The 18752-nt window shown below is 49.3% G+C and overlaps 1 protein-coding gene across 1 annotated transcript in view; it reads right to left on the reverse strand.

Moving 5' to 3' along the window:
• Positions 1 to 18752, reverse strand: part of LOC147659589 (NACHT, LRR and PYD domains-containing protein 12-like) — a 495706-nt gene that overhangs the window by 369293 nt on the left and 107661 nt on the right. The window lies entirely within an intron of this gene.

The raw sequence follows: 18752 nt of genomic DNA on the forward strand, positions 1-18752 counted from the left end.
GAAAGGGGCTATTGACATAATATTCATGGGAGAGAAAGGGGCTATTGACATAATATTCGTGGGAGGGGAAGGGGCTATTTACATAATATTCATGGGAGGGAAAGGGGCTATTTACATAATATTCATGGGAGGGGAAGGGGCTATTTACATAATATTTATGGGAGGGAAAGGGGCTATTTACATATTATTCATGGGAGGGAAAGCGGCTATTTACATAATATTCATGGGAGGGGAAGGGGCTATTTACATAATATTCATGGGAGGGAACGGGGCTATTGACATAATATTCGTGGGAGGGGAAGGGGCTATTTACAGAATATTCATGGGAGGGGAAGGGGCTATTTACATAATATTCATCCGAAGGGAAGGAGCTATTGACATAATATTCATGGGAGGGGAAAGGGGCTATTGACATAATATTCATGGGAGAGAAAGGGGCTATTGACATAATATTCGTAGGAGGGGAAGGGGCTATTTACAGAATATTCATGGGAGGGAACGGGGCTATTTCCATAATATTCATGGGAGGGAAAGGGGCTATTTATATAATATTCATGGGAGGGAAAGGTGCTATTTACAGTATATTCATGGGAGGGAAAGGGGCTATTTACAGAATTTTCATGGGAGGGAAAGGGGCTATTTACATAATATTCATGGGATGGAACGGGGCTATTTACATAATATTCATGGGAGGGGAAGGGGCTATCTCCAGAATATTCATGGGAGGGAACGGGGCTATTTACATAATATTCATGGGAGGGGAAGGGGCTATTTACTGAATATTCATGGGAGGGAATGGGGCTATTTACATAATATTCATGGGAGGCGAAGGAGCTATTTACATAATATTCATGGGAGGGAAAGGGCTTTTTACATGATATTCATGGGAGGGAAAGGGGCTATTTACAGAATATTCATGGGAGGGAAAGGAGCTATTGACAGAATATTCATGGGAGGGAAAGGGGCTATTGACATAATATTCATGGGAGGGAAAGGGGCTATTTACATAATATTCATGGGAGGGGAAGGGGCTATTTACATAATATTCATGGGAGGGAAAGGGGCTATTTACATAATATTCATGGGAGGGTAAGGGACTATTTACATAATATTCATGGGAGGGAAAGGGGCTATTGACATACTATTCATGGGAGGGAAAGGGACTATTTACATAATATTCATGGGAGGGGAAGGGGCTATTTACATAATATTCATGGGAGGGGAAGGGGCTATTTACATAATATTCATGGGAGAGAAAGGTGCTATTTACAAAATATTCATGGGAGGGGAAGGGGGTTTTTACATAATATTCGTGGGAGGGGAAGGGGTTATTTACATAATATTCATGGGAGGGGAAGGTGCTACTTACATAATATTCATGGGAGGGGAAGGGGCTATTTACATAATAGCTATTGACATAATATTCATGGGAGGGAAAGGGGCTATTTACATAATATTCATGGGAGGGAAAGGGGCTATTTACAGAATATTCATGGGAGGGAAAGGGGCTATTTACAGAATATTCATGGGAGGGAAAGGGGCTATTTACAGAATATTCATGGGAGGGAAAGGGGCTATTGACATAATATTCATGGGAGGGAAAGGGGTTATTTACATAATATTCATGGGAGGGGAAGGGGCTATTTACATAATATTCATGGGAGGGAAAGGGGCTTTTTACATAATATTCATGGGAGGGGAAGGGGCTATTTACATAATATTCATGGGAGGGAAAGGGGCTATTTACATAATATTCATGGGAGGGAAAGGGGCTATTTACATAATATTCATGGGAGGGAAAGGGGCTATTGACATAATATTCATGGGAGGGAAATGGGCTATTTACATAATATTCATGGGAGGATCTCTTTACATAATATTCATGGGAGAGAAAGGGGCTATTTACAAAATATTCATGGGAGGGGAAGGGGCTATTTACATAATATTCATGGGAGGGGAAGGGGCTATTTACATAATGTTCATGGGAGGGGAAGGGGCTATTTACATAATAGCTATTTACATAATATTCATTGGAGGGAAAGGGGCTATTTACATAATATTCATGGGAGGGAAAGGGACTATTTACATAATATTCATGGGAGGGAAAGGGGCTATTTACATAATATTCATGGGAGGGAAAGGGGCTATTTACATAATAATCATGGGAGAGAAAGGGGCTGTGAGAAGTTGGCCTGGTATATGATGATCACTATTCTAGTGAGCACCTTGTACCAGTCCAAACGACCCTAATGGTGATTGGTTGTAAGTCAACCTTATAGACCAGCTATCCTAATGGTAGCGTGGACAAAGCAGTCTTAGGCTAAACTCAAGAGGGCATGTGAAGCTAGCTCTTTTACCATATGCAATCCTTTTAATACCAAATGAAAGGACACCACCCACACAAGTTATATATTATAAAAATATATGTATTTATTACCAGAATAATCCCCTATACTCTTTATGAGCACAGAATCACAAGCATTAAACAAAGAACACAGTATAACATACAATAAGCTGCACAATTATGGATAGGCCGGGTGGCCACTCAAACCATATATTAAGAAAGTGGTATAAGAACCACGTCACTAACAATGAACAGGTCTAGGGCCTTGGGAATCGCTGGGCCTACACTGTACTAACGAAGGTTAGGACATAGGAGGCCCACAGGATGCGGGTGCAGAGTCTATAGGCAACCGCGTTTACCATACAAGTCAATGGTGCGTAAAAATCAGAAAGTTATAGGTTTAGGAGTCTTCCGACTGGACTAGAAGTTAGCCACTTTAAACTAGAACACTAGAGGTGTAATCCACTATGGGAGCACTTGAGTTAACTCGTTACCTCACCCACAGGAAGCGGGTGCATAGGTGCCAAAGTGAGTCGGGTTTCGTCGTGGAGTTCTATGGAGCCTGGAGATGAAGATGCTGCAGGCGACCAGGAGAGAAGAGTCCGGTTGGATCCAAGGGTGGATCGAAGATGTAGAGTACCTGAAAGCAGAGGGAACAGAGTTCAGGTCACTAGCCAGTGACCAGCGAGGAACCAGGAAGGAACCAGGGGATGTCGGGTTGTGATAAGGTGATGTCGAGGTGTTTGTCTCCGCTGCCACGTGGACCAGGAAGTATCGACGATGACCAGGAATTGAACACGAGCTGTCCCACAAAGGCTCTCACTGTCGGCGGTGTCGGTTTTCAAATCGGAGTTACCAAGCTTTGGCAAATGCAACCCGCGCAGGACTCGAAGATGTCTTCTTGATCGGCCCGGGAAGGTCAGATCGATGGCTCCTTTTCAGGGGAGATGGGGCCAGTCTGGAGCAACCAGACCAGCAGTGTAGTTTTGATGGATCGGCGTCACAGAGGCCACTAGCCAACGGGCAAGCGACCGGACAACGCATCAAGCAGGAAAAGTGCAAAAGGGCCCCACGCAGCACTCTGAGAGTGTGGAGGGGTAATCTTTGGTGCACAGGCTCCTCGTGGCTGAGGCTTCTCAAACACCAAAGCACAGCTTCGAGGGAGCCTTGGGAGCTGCACAGGAAGCACTTTGTCAACTTTTCAAGATGGCCGGTCTCACGTGTCACGTCTCACATCACCTCCACGGGTCTAAGCTTTGCTAGGACTGTGGATCGGGCTGTTGGAAGTCTGGGGTTCCAGGTCTTGTCAGTCTCTGTCGTTCGAGCTCCGGCGGGAGCAATGGCAAAGGAAGTCTTGATGCACTGATGGTGCCTGCTGGCACAGGGTGGCCACTCCTTGACCACAAGGGAGATTCTTTAGTCTTCTACATTGAGTAGGATATCGAAGGGTCCAGAGTTTATTTTCAAAGTTTCAGTCAGGATAATCTGATGTGCATTGACTCAGCTCCTACCTTTATTCCAAATCAAGGGGCTGGATTACCTGCTAGGTCCCTCCTATGGGTGGGACCCAGGAAGGGGGGGGTTACACCCCTTTCCCTTTGTCCAGTTTCACGCCAGGGCTGGGGCTGGAGTGCCCCAGAACCGGTTTGAACTGGACTTTGCATGGGACACCTTGTGTGCCCCAGGCAGTGTCTAGTTTCATTCAACCCTCCCTGCTACAATCCACTATCTCCTGTCTGGGGTGGTGTAACACCTCCCTGTGACAGGAAACCTATTGTCCAGGCCTCCCCTGCCAGAGTTTCGGTCAGCAGCAGGAGGTAAGACTCGTTTCTGCAGCTGCAGCATCCATTTTGTGATGCTGGGGCTCTGGTTAGATTTAACTGTGTTTAAGCAAAGTAACATGTCTTCTCCCTCTAGAAGGGTGGAATGCTACCCCCGTCGCCATGTCTGGCGAGGGGGTAGTATTCCAAAGTGTATGACACCTTACACGACATGTTTTGATAAAGCCAAACCAAAGTTAGCAAGTAACCGTGAGGATTATAATGCACTTAAGAGTATATGGTATGGCAGTATCACTGGAACAACAGTACGGAAATGGTTCCAACCACTGCAGACAGGCTCAGCTCATGCTAGAGCACCATCTCACATAAAACCAAGCACCCTGCCTCCAGGATTGTTAAGGACTGCCATAGGAGTCTTATAGGTATATATGTGTCCAGATATAGGGTTAGATATAGGTATACAATATCTAAGCAAGGGGTGATTACACAACCTTGCCCCAGCTGAGTGATCAGCCTGTTGTGTCAGTTTGGATAGCCAGCCAGGGGTGGCATAAGATATGCTGCAGCCCCTGGTAGGCCTTGGATACAACTATGCCCTGGGTACCTATGGTGCACTGTACAGGGGCTGATAAGGTGACCCAATACCCAAATGGTAATGTACCTAAAGTACATTGTGGTGAATTTAGAGAGAGAACAGCAGGCTGTGGGTCTGATTAGCAGGCCCACAGCCACATTAAGTCGAAAGCCAGTGAAGCAAAAATTGGGGTGACCATAGGAAAGCAGACCCTACTCTCCTACAGGGGCTATTTACACAATATTCAGTTCTCATCTGTCTTCTGAGGCCTTCACCCACTCTTCTCGGTGATTTGAGATGCTGCCCTCTACTTGAAGTTGGTTTGCCTCCTGTTGTTGGGAGTGGGAGGTTCCACTGTGCTGTTGACCTTCAGTACCTCTTGACAGACACCTCTGTAGTTGGTATTACTGCCTCTGCTTGTGTTGTTGCTGCTGGGGCCACTGAGGGACTTCAACCTTGTGTTGGGAGTAGCAATGTTCAGAAGTCTTGTATACGTGTTTCCGTGTTCTTCTCTGGTTCAACAGCCTTTACTATGTTTGTCTACAAAGACCACGGAGTGTAAAGAAGCAAAACGAGGCAGCAGGCCTTATTCATCCTTATACCCAGGGACAGATTTATCAAACTTTCATGCAACGGGAGAAAGACAACTGGCTGCGCTGAGGTGTGGAGGAGAGCGGGCAGGAATGAACTATTCATGCAACACAGCAAGACAAGTGGCTGCGCTGCTGTGAACGTGAGAGGGCAGGAATGAACTATTCATGCAACACAGCAAGACAACTGGCTGCGCTGAGGTGTGGAGGAGAGCGGGCAGGAATGAACTATTCATGCAACACAGCAAGACAACTGGCTGCGCTGCTGTGAACGTGAGAGGGCAGGAATGAACTATTCATGCAACACAGCAAGACAACTGGCTGCGCTGCCATGAACGGGAGAGGGCAGGAATGAACTATTCATGCAACACAGCAAGACAACTGGCTGCGCTGCCGTGCGTGAACAGGAGAGGGCAGGAATGAACTATTCATGCAATACAGCAAGACAACTGGCTGCGCTGCCGTGCGTGAACGAGAGGGCAGGAATGAACTATTCATGCAACACAGCAAGACAAGGGGCTGCGCTGCCGTGCGGGAAAGAGAGGGCAGGAATGAACTATTCATGCAACACAGCAAGACAAGGGGCTGCGCTGCCGTGCGTGAACGAGAGGGCAGGAATGAACTATTCATGCAACACAGCAGGACAACTGGCTGCGCTGCCGTGCGTGAATGGGAGAAGGCAGGAATGAACTATTCAAGCAACACAGCAAGACAACTGGCTGCGCTGCCGTGCGTGAACGAGAGGGCATGAATGAACTATTCATGCAACACATCAAGACAACTGGCTGCGCTGCCGTGCGGGAACGAGAGGGCAGGAATGAACTATTCATGCAACACAGCAAGACAACTAGATGCGCTGCCGTGCGTGAACGAGAGGGCAGGAATGAATTATTCACGCAACACAGCAAGACAAGGGGCTGCGCTGCCGTGCGGGAACGAGAGGGCAGGAATGAACTATTCATGCAACACAGCAAGACAACTGGCTGTGCTGCCATGAACGGGAGAGGGCAGGAATGAACTATTCATGCAACACAGCAAGACAACTGGCTGCGCTGCCGTGCGTGAACAGGAGAGGGCAGGAATGAACTATTCATGCAATACAGCAAGACAACTGGCTGCGCTGCCGTGCGTGAACGAGAGGGCAGGATTGAATTATTCACGCAACACAGCAAGACAAGGGGCTGCGCTGCCGTGCGGGAACGAGAGGGCAGGAATGAACTATTCATGCAACACAGCAAGACAAGGGGCTGCGCTGCCGTGCGTGAACGAGAGGGCAGGAATGAACTATTCATGCAACACAGCAGGACAACTGGCTGCGCTGCCATGAACGGGAGAGGGCAGGAATGAACTATTCATGCACCACAGCAAGACAACTGGCTGCACCGCCGTGCAGGAACGAGAGGGCAGGAATGAACTATTCATGCAAGACATCAAGACAACTGGCTGCACTGCCGTGCGGGAACGAGAGGGCAGGAATGAACTATTCATGCAGCACAGCAGGACAACTGGCTGCGCTGCCATGCGGGAACGAGAGGGCAGGAATGAACTATTCATGCAACACAGCAAGACAACTGGCTGAGCTACCGTGCAGGAACAAGAGGGCAGGAATGAACTATTCATACAACACAGCAAGACAACTGGCTGAGCTGCCGTGCGTGAACGAGAGGGCAGGAATGAACTATTCATGCAACACAGCAAGACAACTGGCTGCGCTGAGGTGCGTGAACGAGAGAGGGCAGGAATGAACTATTCATACAACACAGCAAGACAACTGGCTGCGCTGACGTGAACAGGAGAGGGCAGGAATGAACTATTCATGCAACACAGCAAGACAACTGGATGCGCTGCCGTGCGGGAACGAGAGAGGGCAGGAATGAACTATTCATGCAACACAGCAAGACAACTGGCTGCGCTGCCGTGCGTGAACGAGAGAGAGCAGGAATGAACTATTCATGCAACACATCAAGACAACTGGCTGCGCTGCTGTGCGGGAACGAGAGGGCAGGAATGAACTATTCATGCAACACATCAAGACAACTGGCTGCGCTGCCGTGAACGGGAGAGGGCAGGAATGAACTATTCATGCAACACAGCAAGACAACTGGCTGCGCTGCTGTGCGGGAACGAGAGGGCAGGAATGAACTATTCATGCAAGACAGCAAGACAATGGGCTGCGCTGAGGTGCGTGAACGAGAGAGGGCAGGAATGAACTATTCATGCAACACATCAAGACAATGGGCTGCGCTGCCGTGCAGGAATGAGAGAGAGCAGGAATGAACTATTCATGCAACACAGCAAGACAACTGGCTGCGCTGCAATGCGGGAATGAAAAGGCAGGAATTAACTATTCATGCAACACAGCAGGACAACTGGCTGCGCTGCCATGTGGGAACGAGAGGGTAGGAATGAACTATTCATGCAACACATCAAGACAATGAGCTGCGCTGCCGTGCGTGAACGAGAAGGCAGGAATATACTATTCATGCAACACAGCAGGACATCTGGCTGCACTGCCATGAACGGGAGAGGGCAGGAATGAACTATTCATGCACCACAGCAAGACAACTGGCTGCACCGCCGTGCGGGAATGAGAGGGCAGGAATGAACTATTCATGCAACACAGCAAGACAACTGGCTGCACTGCAGTGCGGGAACGAGAGGGCAGGAATGAACTATTCATGCAGCACAGCAGGACAGCTGGCTGCGCTGCAGTGCGGGAACGAGAGGGCAGGAATGAACTATTCATGCAACACAGCAAGACAACTGGCTGAGCTACCGTGCAGGAACAAGAGGGCAGGAATGAACTATTCATACAACACAGCAAGACAACTGGCTGCGCTGCCGGGCGGGAACGAGAGGGCAGGAATGAACTATTCATGCAACACAGCAAGACAACTGGCTGAGCTGCCGTGCGTGAACGAGAGGGCAGGAATGAACTATTCATGCACCACAGCAAGACAACTGGCTGCACTGCTGTGCGGGAACGAGAGGGCAGGAATGAACTATTCATGCAACACAGCAGGACAACTGGCTGCGCTGCTGTGCGTGAACAGGAGAGGGCAGGAATGAACTATTCATGCAACACATCAAGACAATGGGCTGCGCTGCCGTGCAGGAATGAGAGAGAGCAGGAATGAACTATTCATACAACACAGCAAGACAACTGGCTGCGCTGCCGTGCGTGAACGAGAGGGCAGGAATGAACTATTCATGCAACACAGCAAGACAACTGGCTGAGCTGCCATGAACGGGAACGAGAGGGCAGGAATGAACTATTCATGCAACACAGCAAGACAACTGGCTGAGCTGCCATGCGGGAACAAGAGGGCAGGAATGAACTATTCAAACAACACAGCAAGACAAGGGGCTGCGCTGCCGTGCGTGAACGAGAGGGCAGGAATGAACTATTCATGCAACACAGCAAGACAACTGGCTGCGCTGCCGTGCGGGAACGAGAGGGCAGGAATGAACTATTCATGCAACACATCAAGACAACGGGCTGCGCTGCCGTGCGGGAACGAGAGAGGGTAGAAATGAACTATTCATGCAACACAGCAAGACAACTGGCTGCGCTGCCATGCGGGAACAAGAGGGCAGGAATGAACTATTCATACAACACAGCAAGACAAGGGGCTGCGCTACCGTGCGTGAACGAGAGGGCAGGAATGAACTATTCATGCAACACAGCAAGACAACTGGCTGCGCTGCCGTGCGGGAACGAGAGGGTAGAAATGAACTATTCATGCAACACAGCAAGACAAGGGGCTGCGCTGCCGTGCGTGAACGAGAGGGCAGGAATGAACTATTCATGCAACACAGCAAGACAACTGGCTGAGCTACCGTGCAGGAACAAGAGGGCAGGAATGAACTATTCATACAACACAGCAAGACAACTGGCTGAGCTGCCGTGCGTGAACGAGAGGGCAGGAATGAACTATTCATGCAACACAGCAAGACAACTGGCTGCGCTGAGGTGCGTGAACGAGAGAGGGCAGGAATGAACTATTCATACAACACAGCAAGACAACTGGCTGCGCTGCTGTGCGGGAACGAGAGGGCAGGAATGAACTATTCATGCAACACAGCAGGACAACTGGCTGCGCTGCCGTGCGTGAACGGGAGAAGGCAGGAATGAACTATTCATGCAACACAGCAAGACAACTGGCTGCACTGCTGTGCGGGAACGAGAGGGCAGGAATGAACTATTCATGCAACACAGCAAGACAACTAGCTGCGCTGCCATGCGGGATTGAAAAGGCAGGAATTAACTATTCATGCAACACAGCAGGACAACTGGCTGCGCTGCCATGTGGGAACGAGAGGGTAGGAATGAACTATTCATGCAACACATCAAGACAATGAGCTGCGCTGCCGTGCGTGAACGAGAAGGCAGGAATATACTATTCATGCAACACAGCAGGACATCTGGCTGCACTGCCATGAACGGGAGAGGGCAGGAATGAACTATTCATGCACCACAGCAAGACAACTGGCTGCACCGCCGTGCGGGAACGAGAGGGCAGGAATGAACTATTCATGCAACACAGCAAGACAACTGGCTGCACTGCAGTGCGGGAACGAGAGGGCAGAAATGAACTATTCATGCAGCACAGCAGGACAACTGGCTGCGCTGCCGTGCGGGAACGAGAGGGCAGGAATGAACTATTCATGCAACACAGCAAGACAACTGGCTGAGCTACCGTGCAGGAACAAGAGGGCAGGAATGAACTATTCATACAACACAGCAAGACAACTGGCTGCGCTGCCGGGCGGGAACGAGAGGGCAGGAATGAACTATTCATGCAACACAGCAAGACAACTGGCTGAGCTGCCGTGCGTGAACGAGAGGGCAGGAATTAACTATTCATGCACCACAGCAAGACAACTGGCTGCACTGCTGTGCGGGAACGAGAGGGCAGGAATGAACTATTCATGCAACACAGCAGGACAACTGGCTGCGCTGCCGTGCGTGAACAGGAGAGGGCAGGAATGAACTATTCATGCAACACATCAAGACAATGGGCTGCGCTGCCGTGCAGGAATGAGAGAGAGCAGGAATGAACTATTCATACAACACAGCAAGACAACTGGCTGCGCTGCCGTGCGTGAACGAGAGGGCAGGAATGAACTATTCATGCAACACAGCAAGACAACTGGCTGAGCTGCCATGAACGGGAACGAGAGGGCAGGAATGAACTATTCATGCAACACAGCAAGACAACTGGCTGAGCTGCCATGCGGGAACAAGAGGGCAGGAATGAACTATTCATACAACACAGCAAGACAAGGGGCTGCGCTGCCGTGCGTGAACGAGAGGGCAGGAATGAACTATTCATGCAACACAGCAAGACAACTGGCTGCGCTGCCGTGCGGGAACGAGAGGGCAGGAATGAACTATTCATGCAACACATCAAGACAACGGGCTGCGCTGCCGTACGGGAACGAGAGAGGGTAGAAATTAACTATTCATGCAACACAGCAAGACAACTGGCTGCGCTGCCATGCGGGAACAAGAGGGCAGGAATGAACTATTCATACAACACAGCAAGACAAGGGGCTGCGCTGCCGTGCGTGAACGAGAGGGCAGGAATGAACTATTCATGCAACACAGCAAGACAACTGGCTGCACTGCCGTGCGGGAACGAGAGGGTAGAAATGAACTATTCATGCAACACAGCAAGACAAGGGGCTGCGCTGCCGTGCGTGAACGAGAGGGCAGGAATGAACTATTCATGCAACACAGCAAGACAACTGGCTGCGCTGCCGTGTGGGAACGAGAGGGTAGAAATGAACTATTCATACAACACAGCAAGACAACTGGCTGCGCTGCCGTGCGGGAACGAGAGGGCAGGAATGAACTATTCATACAACACAGCAAGACAACTGGCTGCGCTGCCGTGCGGGAACAAGAGGGTAGAAATGAACTATTCATGCAACACAGCAAGACAACTGGCTGCGCTGCCATGCGGGAACAAGAGTGCAGGAATGAACTATTCATACAACACAGCAAGACAAGGGGCTGCGCTGCCGTGCGTGAACAAGAGGGCAGGAATGAACTATTCATGCAACACAGCAAGACAACTAGCTGCGCTGCCATGCGTGAATGAGAGGGCAGGAATAAACTATTCATGCAACACAGCAAGACAACTGGCTGCACCGCCGTGCGTGAACAGGAGAGGGCAGGAATGAACTATTCATGCAACACAGCAAGACAACTGGCTGCACCGCCGTGCGTGAACAGGAGAGGGCAGGAATTAACTATTTATGCTACACATCAGGACAACTAGCTGCGCTGCCATGCGTGAAGGAGAGGGCAGGAATTAACTATTCATGCAACACAGCAAGACAACTAGCTGCGCTGCCGTGCAGGAACGAGAGAGAGCGGGCAGGAATGAACTATTCATGCAACACAGCAAGACAACTGGCTGCGCTGCCGTGCGTGAACGAGAGGGCAGGAATGAACTATTCATGCAACACAGCAAGACAACTGGCTGAGCTGCCGGGCGTGAACGAGAGGGCAGGACTTAACTATTCATGCAACACATCAAGACAACTGGCTGCGCTGCCATGAACGGGAACGAGAGGGCAGAAATGAACTATTCATGCAACATATCAAGACAACTGGCTGCGCTGCCATGCGGGAACGAGAGAGAGCAGGAATGAACTATTCATGCAACACATCAAGACAACTGGCTGAGCTGCCGTGCGGGAACGAGAGGGCAGGAATTAACTATTCACGCAACACAGCAAGACAACTGGCTGCACTGCCATGCGGGAACAAGAGGGCAAGAATGAACTATTCATACAACACAGCAAGACAAGGGGCTGCGCTGCCGTGCGTGAACGAGAGGGCAGGAATGAACTATTCATGCAACACAGCAGGACAACTGGCTGCACCGCCGTGCGTGAACAGGAGAGGGCAGGAATGAACTATTCATGCAACACAGCAAGACAACTGGCTGCGCTGCCGTGCGGGAACGAGAGGGCAGGAATGAACTATTCATGCAACACAGCAAGACAACTGGCTGCACCGCCGTGCGTGAACAGGAGAGGGCAGGAATGAACTATTCATGCAACACAGCAAGACAACTGGCTGCGCTGCCATGCGTGAACGAGAGAGCAGGAATGAACTATTCATGCAACACATCAAGACAACTGGCTGCGCTGCCGTGCGGGAACGAGAGGGCAAGAGTGAACTATTCATGCAACACAGCAAGACAACTGGCTGCGCTGCCATGCGTGAACGAAAGAGCAGGAATGAACTATTCATGCAACACATCAAGACAACACAAAATAATTCTCAGAGGCGTTTTCCTCTTTCTGAGTGCGCTGTAGAAAAGAGGAATCAACAAGGAGAAATAAAGATATTTCTCTGCTGCATCTTTCCTGGGAAGGCGCAGCATTTTGATCCAGTCCCAGTTTACCAGTCTTGGTAACTCTCAGAAAGCACCACAGTCCATGGGTGGATGCAGGGAACATCCAAACTACACACATTTATCACCTTTAAGAACCAAGCAACGCCAAGCACTCCAGATTTACCAAGCGACGCAGGGACACGCAGGGTCACTCAAGGCCACGCAGGGCCACACAGGGCCATTCAAGGCCACGCAGGGCCACACAGGGCCATGCAGGGCCACGCAGGGCCACTCAAGGCCACACAGGGCTAATCAAGGCCACGCAGGGCCACTCAAGGCCACGCAGGGCCAATCAAGGCCACGCAGGGCCACTCAAAGCCACGCAGGGCCACTAAAGGCCACTCAAGGCCACGCAGGGTCATGCAGGGCCACACAGGGCCATGCACAGCCACACAGGGCCACACAGGGCCACTCAAGGCCACGCAGGGCCATTCAAGGCAACGCAAGGCCCCTCAAGGCCACTCAAGGCCACTCAAGGCCACACAGGGCCACTCAAGGCCATGCTGGGCCACACAGGGCCACTCAAGGCCACGCATGGCCACTCAAGGCCACTCAAGGCCACGCAGGGCCATGCGAGGTCACCTTTCTTTGCTTGGTGAATCTGACTTAGAGATTGTGTTGTGTGACATACGGGCAACACAATCCCTTCATAAATCTGGCCCCCAGTGTCTGGAATAACATCCCCATCTCTATGAAGACCGCCCCAAAGCTGCTCCAATTTAGAAAAGAGTTGAAGATGGGTCTCTTTAAAGAACTCTGCTTCACAAAGCATTACCCATCCTCAAACCGGCCGCCTCTCCGGTCCCTCGCTGACCTTGACCTTGTATAGTGCTCTGCTGGATTTTGTCTGGATTTCTGCCACAGAAATACCATGTACATACACACATTTGTCACTTCTCTCACCTGTGTCTGTGAGTACCTAAATGGGAATTGACTACAGAATGTATTTGATCCTGTCTATATTTCAAGAAACTAACCTTGTGTGAGAATAGGCAGTTCTGCTCTATTAAGTTACCTCTACCACAAGGTCAAAAGTATGGGTACGGGTGTGAGGTACAAACCCAAGCCGTGAATGTTAGCAGGCTTCAAACCTCATGGAGATGGTAGAGAGGAGTTATGTTCTTTAACATCAGACATCCCATCTGTTCCTTTAGTCATGGTGGTGATAACTACAGTATGACACTAAGGCTCAGGTTTACAAATGTGTCACAAGTGCAGAACAGCAGCAAAAATGTGTTGCGTGACAGAGAGAAAGCACGACAGCACCATACCTACAGAGATATGGCTCTCTCCTCCCTTCTCCCTCGTGCCAATGAAGACATTTGCTGCAGAGCACCACGCACACACCTTTCTGCCATAGTGCAAGGGTGTGTGCCGGAGTCTTGCCTAGGTTTCGTACTGGAAGGTTCCCCTTCAAGTACAAACTATAATGACTAGACAAGTTTTAAAACTTTTCTTACTTTGTACGTGTGCTGCACCGGGCCGCACATATGCAAAGTCAGGAAGAAAGAAAGGAGAAATTAAAATATTTCTCCTTCAATTCCTGCTTTCCAGCAGCCTTACTGTTTTGCTAAAGCATCCTGTCTTTTAATGGTACTAGATAGGGTTTGCATCTAAAAGCATGAGTGGGGGGGTTGCCTGGAAATGTCCTTGTATCACCAATGGAACGGCCCCTTGCCTCTAAGTGACACAAAGCAGCTCTCGGCCCTGGTTTGCATTACTTTTCCTTACAAACCAACGCCACTACCAATGTACATTGGTTTGTAAATCCCCAGAAAGGTTTTACGTCTGGTTTGCATTGTAAATCTTTGCCTAGATCTTGACATCGCCTCCTATGAGTCAAGTCTTTAAGGCTCATCCAAGACACTCCAGAGAGTCAAAAAGACCAACTTTCCAACTTAGAACTAAGACCCAGAATTGTGGTAATTAAGGGGCATCTGCAATGTGACCTCTGATAGTGCGGGGAGGTCGATACCACTTTACGGATGTGGGAAAAGCACAACAAGGCCTTTTACAGCGCTTCACCTAGGATTGCATGAAGGTCGATACCACTTTACGGATGCGGGAAAAGCACAACAAGGCCTTTAACAGCGCTTCACCTGGGATTGCATGAAGGTCGATACCACTTTACGGATGCGGGAAAAGCACAACAAGGCCTTTAACAGCGCTTCACCTGGGATTGCATGGAGGTCGATACCACTTTACGGATGCGGGAAAAGCTCAACAAGGCCTTTTACAGCGCTTCACCTGGAATTGCATGAAGGTCGATACCACTTTACGGATGCGGGAAAAGCTCAACAAGGCCTTTTACAGCGCTTCACCTGGGATTGCATGAAGGTCGATACTACTTTACGGATGCGGGAAAAGCACAACAAGGCCTTTTACAGCGCTTCACCTGGGATTGCATGAAGGTCTATACCACTTTACGGATGCGGGAAAAGCACAACAAGGCCTTTTACAGCGCTTCACCTGGGATTGCATGAAGGTCGATACCACTTTACGGATGCGGGAAAAGCACAACAAGGCCTTTTACAGCGCTACACCTAGGATTGCATGAGGGTCGATACCACTTTACGGATGCGGGAAAAGCACAACAAGTTCTTTTACAGCGCTTCACCTGGGATTGCATGAAGGTCGATACCACTTTACGGATGCGGGAAAAGCACAACAAGGCCTTTTACAGCACTTCACCTGGGATTGCATGAAGGTCGATACCACTTTACGGATGCGGGAAAAGCACAACAAGGCCTTTTACAGCGCTTTACCTGGGATTGCATGAAGGTCGATACCACTTTACGGATGCGGGAAAAGCACAACAAGGCCTTTTACAGCGCTTCACCTGGGATTGCATGAGGTTGCCCCACTCTTCTCATAATATTTGATGAAGTTCGATCAAATTGAATGTCCTGAATGAAATTTTAATCATTTTAAAATTGAAGTGCTTTTAAAAATTTCGCCGCATTTCTCACTGTGTGCAAATTGTTAATGCTAGTGTAAAATCCATATATCCAGACATCGTTCTTTGAGGTGTCATTGGGGTTTTTACTTACTAGAAGAAGCCTGTGCTCGTCTTTTCAGCCTGCCCGCCCCGTTCCGACTCAGTAACCAGTACCATTGAGCGGAGGGTGGGACAGGCAGAGCCAGGGACCTCTCACCACACGAGCGGTTAGCGTTCTAGCTCTTTTGCTGGCAGGGCTATTTAGCCCTCCCATCGTATCGAGCGCGCAGCGGTCGCACGCAGGGGAGCGCCTGCGGACGCGCCAAAGACAAGCCTAAGAGAAGCATGTCCACGACCGGAAGTGGCCGGGCCATGGCTCTAACTCTTTTAAAGAGAGGCTGCGGATCCACGGAAAGGGTGAGTTATTCCTCCAAAGCTCTATTTGAACTAGGGGGCCCTACACAGACTGGTTGTCGGACAGAAGAGAGAACACCCCCAGAGGGGCTGTTCTCATGTAGATGTTGTAGTTTTCAGGCACAAGGCGATCGTAATCCTTGTAATTCAGAACCCCGCCAAAATACGACTATAGAAGCAACTGTCGATACGAAATTGGGATGGAGTAATTTACTGTGCAATATACGATCACTGCCTAAACACCACATTGAGGTCTGGGATCTCATTTCTACTCACCAACCCGATCTCTGTTTCCTCACTGAGACCTGGATCAAACCCCATTCGGTCCCTGTTATTACCCTTTGGATTCCGGAAGGATACAAGATAGTCAGGCTAGATCGGCCCATTAAAGGAGGAGGTGGCATAGCTATAGTTCATAAATGCAGCATAGCCATTTCCATTTTAGAGCAGTGCTGTAACTCTGATTTAGAAATGATGATCTTTAAAATTGGTACCTCAGCCAAGAATAGCTGGAAGGGGGCGTTAGTATATCGTCCTCCGGGCCCTAGTATAAAAGTTTCCAGCTTTCTGGTGAAGCATTGGCTCCGTATGTCAATATGGATAAAGACTTTTTACTGCTCAGAGACTTCAATATCCATAGCGAGCTTAAGGACAACATGGAGGCTCAGTCCTTTCTAAAACAATGTAATGTAATGTTGGGCCCACCCATCAGGAGGGGCACACCTTAGACCTGATTCTTTCTAACTCTCCTGCTATTAGGTGTCACTCGCCAAAACAGGTAATTGGACAGATCACTTTATTTTTTGAATTCCCATGCCTAAAATGGATGTACCCTCTAGTCATTCTCTGCAGCTCCCAGTAAAGCGGAGACAATGGCATAAAATATCCCAGGAAGCTTTTAAGGAGATATATGTTGCGCCAAATGTTCTGCCTATTGAAAATATCGAAACAGCTCTATCTAAATATGAACAGGCTATAAATACAGCTATAGAACCTATTGCCCCGCTCAAACTATTTAAAAATCGGCCAGCCCAAAAACAGGAAGTCTGGTTTTCTGAAGATTTGCAGGTTCTTAAACGAACCGTCAGGAAACTTGAGAAAGCCTGGAGAACGTCGTATCTGGAGGCGGATAAATCCAGTTACCAGACGGCATTGAGTAGTTACCATAAAGCCATTAGAGTTGCCCGTAAGAATCACATTACTCTGCAACTTGAGGCGGCAAGCAAGGCTCCTAAAGCATTATATCAGATTCTAAACACCTTCTTAAAACCTGTGGCTTGTGAAAATACGGATATGCCATCGCAACAATTATGCGACGACATCTCAGGTTTCTTCACTGAAAAGATTGATAACATCTACGGAAAAATCAAGGCGTCCAATCCACCCACAGGCTTATCCACAATTCATATGCAGGCGAGAGCAGGAGCTAATCCGGATACATTCCCCAAATTCCCTAATATCACCTTGATGGAAGTGGAGAGTCTGATTGACCATATTAAAAGCGTGTGTCCGTCAGACCAGATTCCAGCAAGAATCATGGGGGTGGTGGGCAGAGCGCTTGGAACTAAGGTCCAGAGCCTTGTCAACCTCTCGCTTGGCACAGGCTGCGTCCCACGGGAGTGGAAAAAGGCTTTGGAAAGACCTATCCGTAAAAACACCTCCGTCCCGTGGACGGAGCTGTCCAATCTTAGACCGATCTCCCTGTTACCATTCTTGGGCAAACTCATCGAGAAGCATGTAAATAAACATCTTTCAAACTTCTTAGAACAATCTGGAAGTTTGGATTCCTCTCAGTCCGGTTTCAGGCCGAAATATAGTACAGAATCGGCCCTGCTGTTGGTAACAGACGATCTCCGTATGTACCTGGACAGGGGCACCTCAGTAGTCCTGGTGCTGCTGGATGTATCGGCAGTGTTCGATACGATATCACATAACATCTTGATCGAACGACTGGCTGAGAGTGGACTGGAGGATATGGCACTGGCCTGGCTAAAGAGCTTTCTTTCGGAACGCACGCAATGTGTTAGCATGGGTGCGTTCCGGTCAGCTGAGGTTAAGATTACCAAGGGGGTGCCACAGGGCTCATGTTTGAGCCCGACTCTCTTTAACATCTAAGTGGCCCCCCTGGCAAAAATTATGAGAGCCTTTGGATTCAGTCCAGTGTCATATGCTGATGACACCCAGCTGCTCTTCACATTCAAATCTCTTACCTCGGAGGTTAAACGATCTTTCTCCGAGGGGATGAAGGCGGTCTCCCAGTGGATGTCTTCTAACTTTCTTCAGTGCAATGTTAGTAAGACAGAAGTTATGCTTTTCGGTGAAGCTAAGATTCCATGGGCACCTGATTGGTGGCCACTAGACTTGGGGCCAGTTCCTGAACCAAAGCAAGTGGTCAAGAACCTTGGGGTCCGCCTTGAACTGGAGCTATCCTTAAAACAACATGGAAATAACACAGTGGGGTCCTGTTTCCACATGATAGGGCTCCTTCAAAAGGTATTTCCGCTTCTCCCTGACTCCACTAAAAGGACTTTGGTGCAGGCTCTAGTGCTCAGTCCGCTTGATTACTGTAATGGACTACTAGCATCCGCAAATGAAGAGGTATTGGACAGACTTCAAGTGGTGCAGAATACCGCAGCCAGACTGGTCCTTAATGGTCCGCCCAGATCCCGTTCTAAACTTCTGCTGGAAAAACTCCA

Source organism: Lissotriton vulgaris, unplaced genomic scaffold (assembly GCF_964263255.1).
Source record: "Lissotriton vulgaris unplaced genomic scaffold, aLisVul1.2 SCAFFOLD_774, whole genome shotgun sequence".
Lineage (NCBI taxonomy): Eukaryota > Metazoa > Chordata > Amphibia > Caudata > Salamandridae > Lissotriton > Lissotriton vulgaris.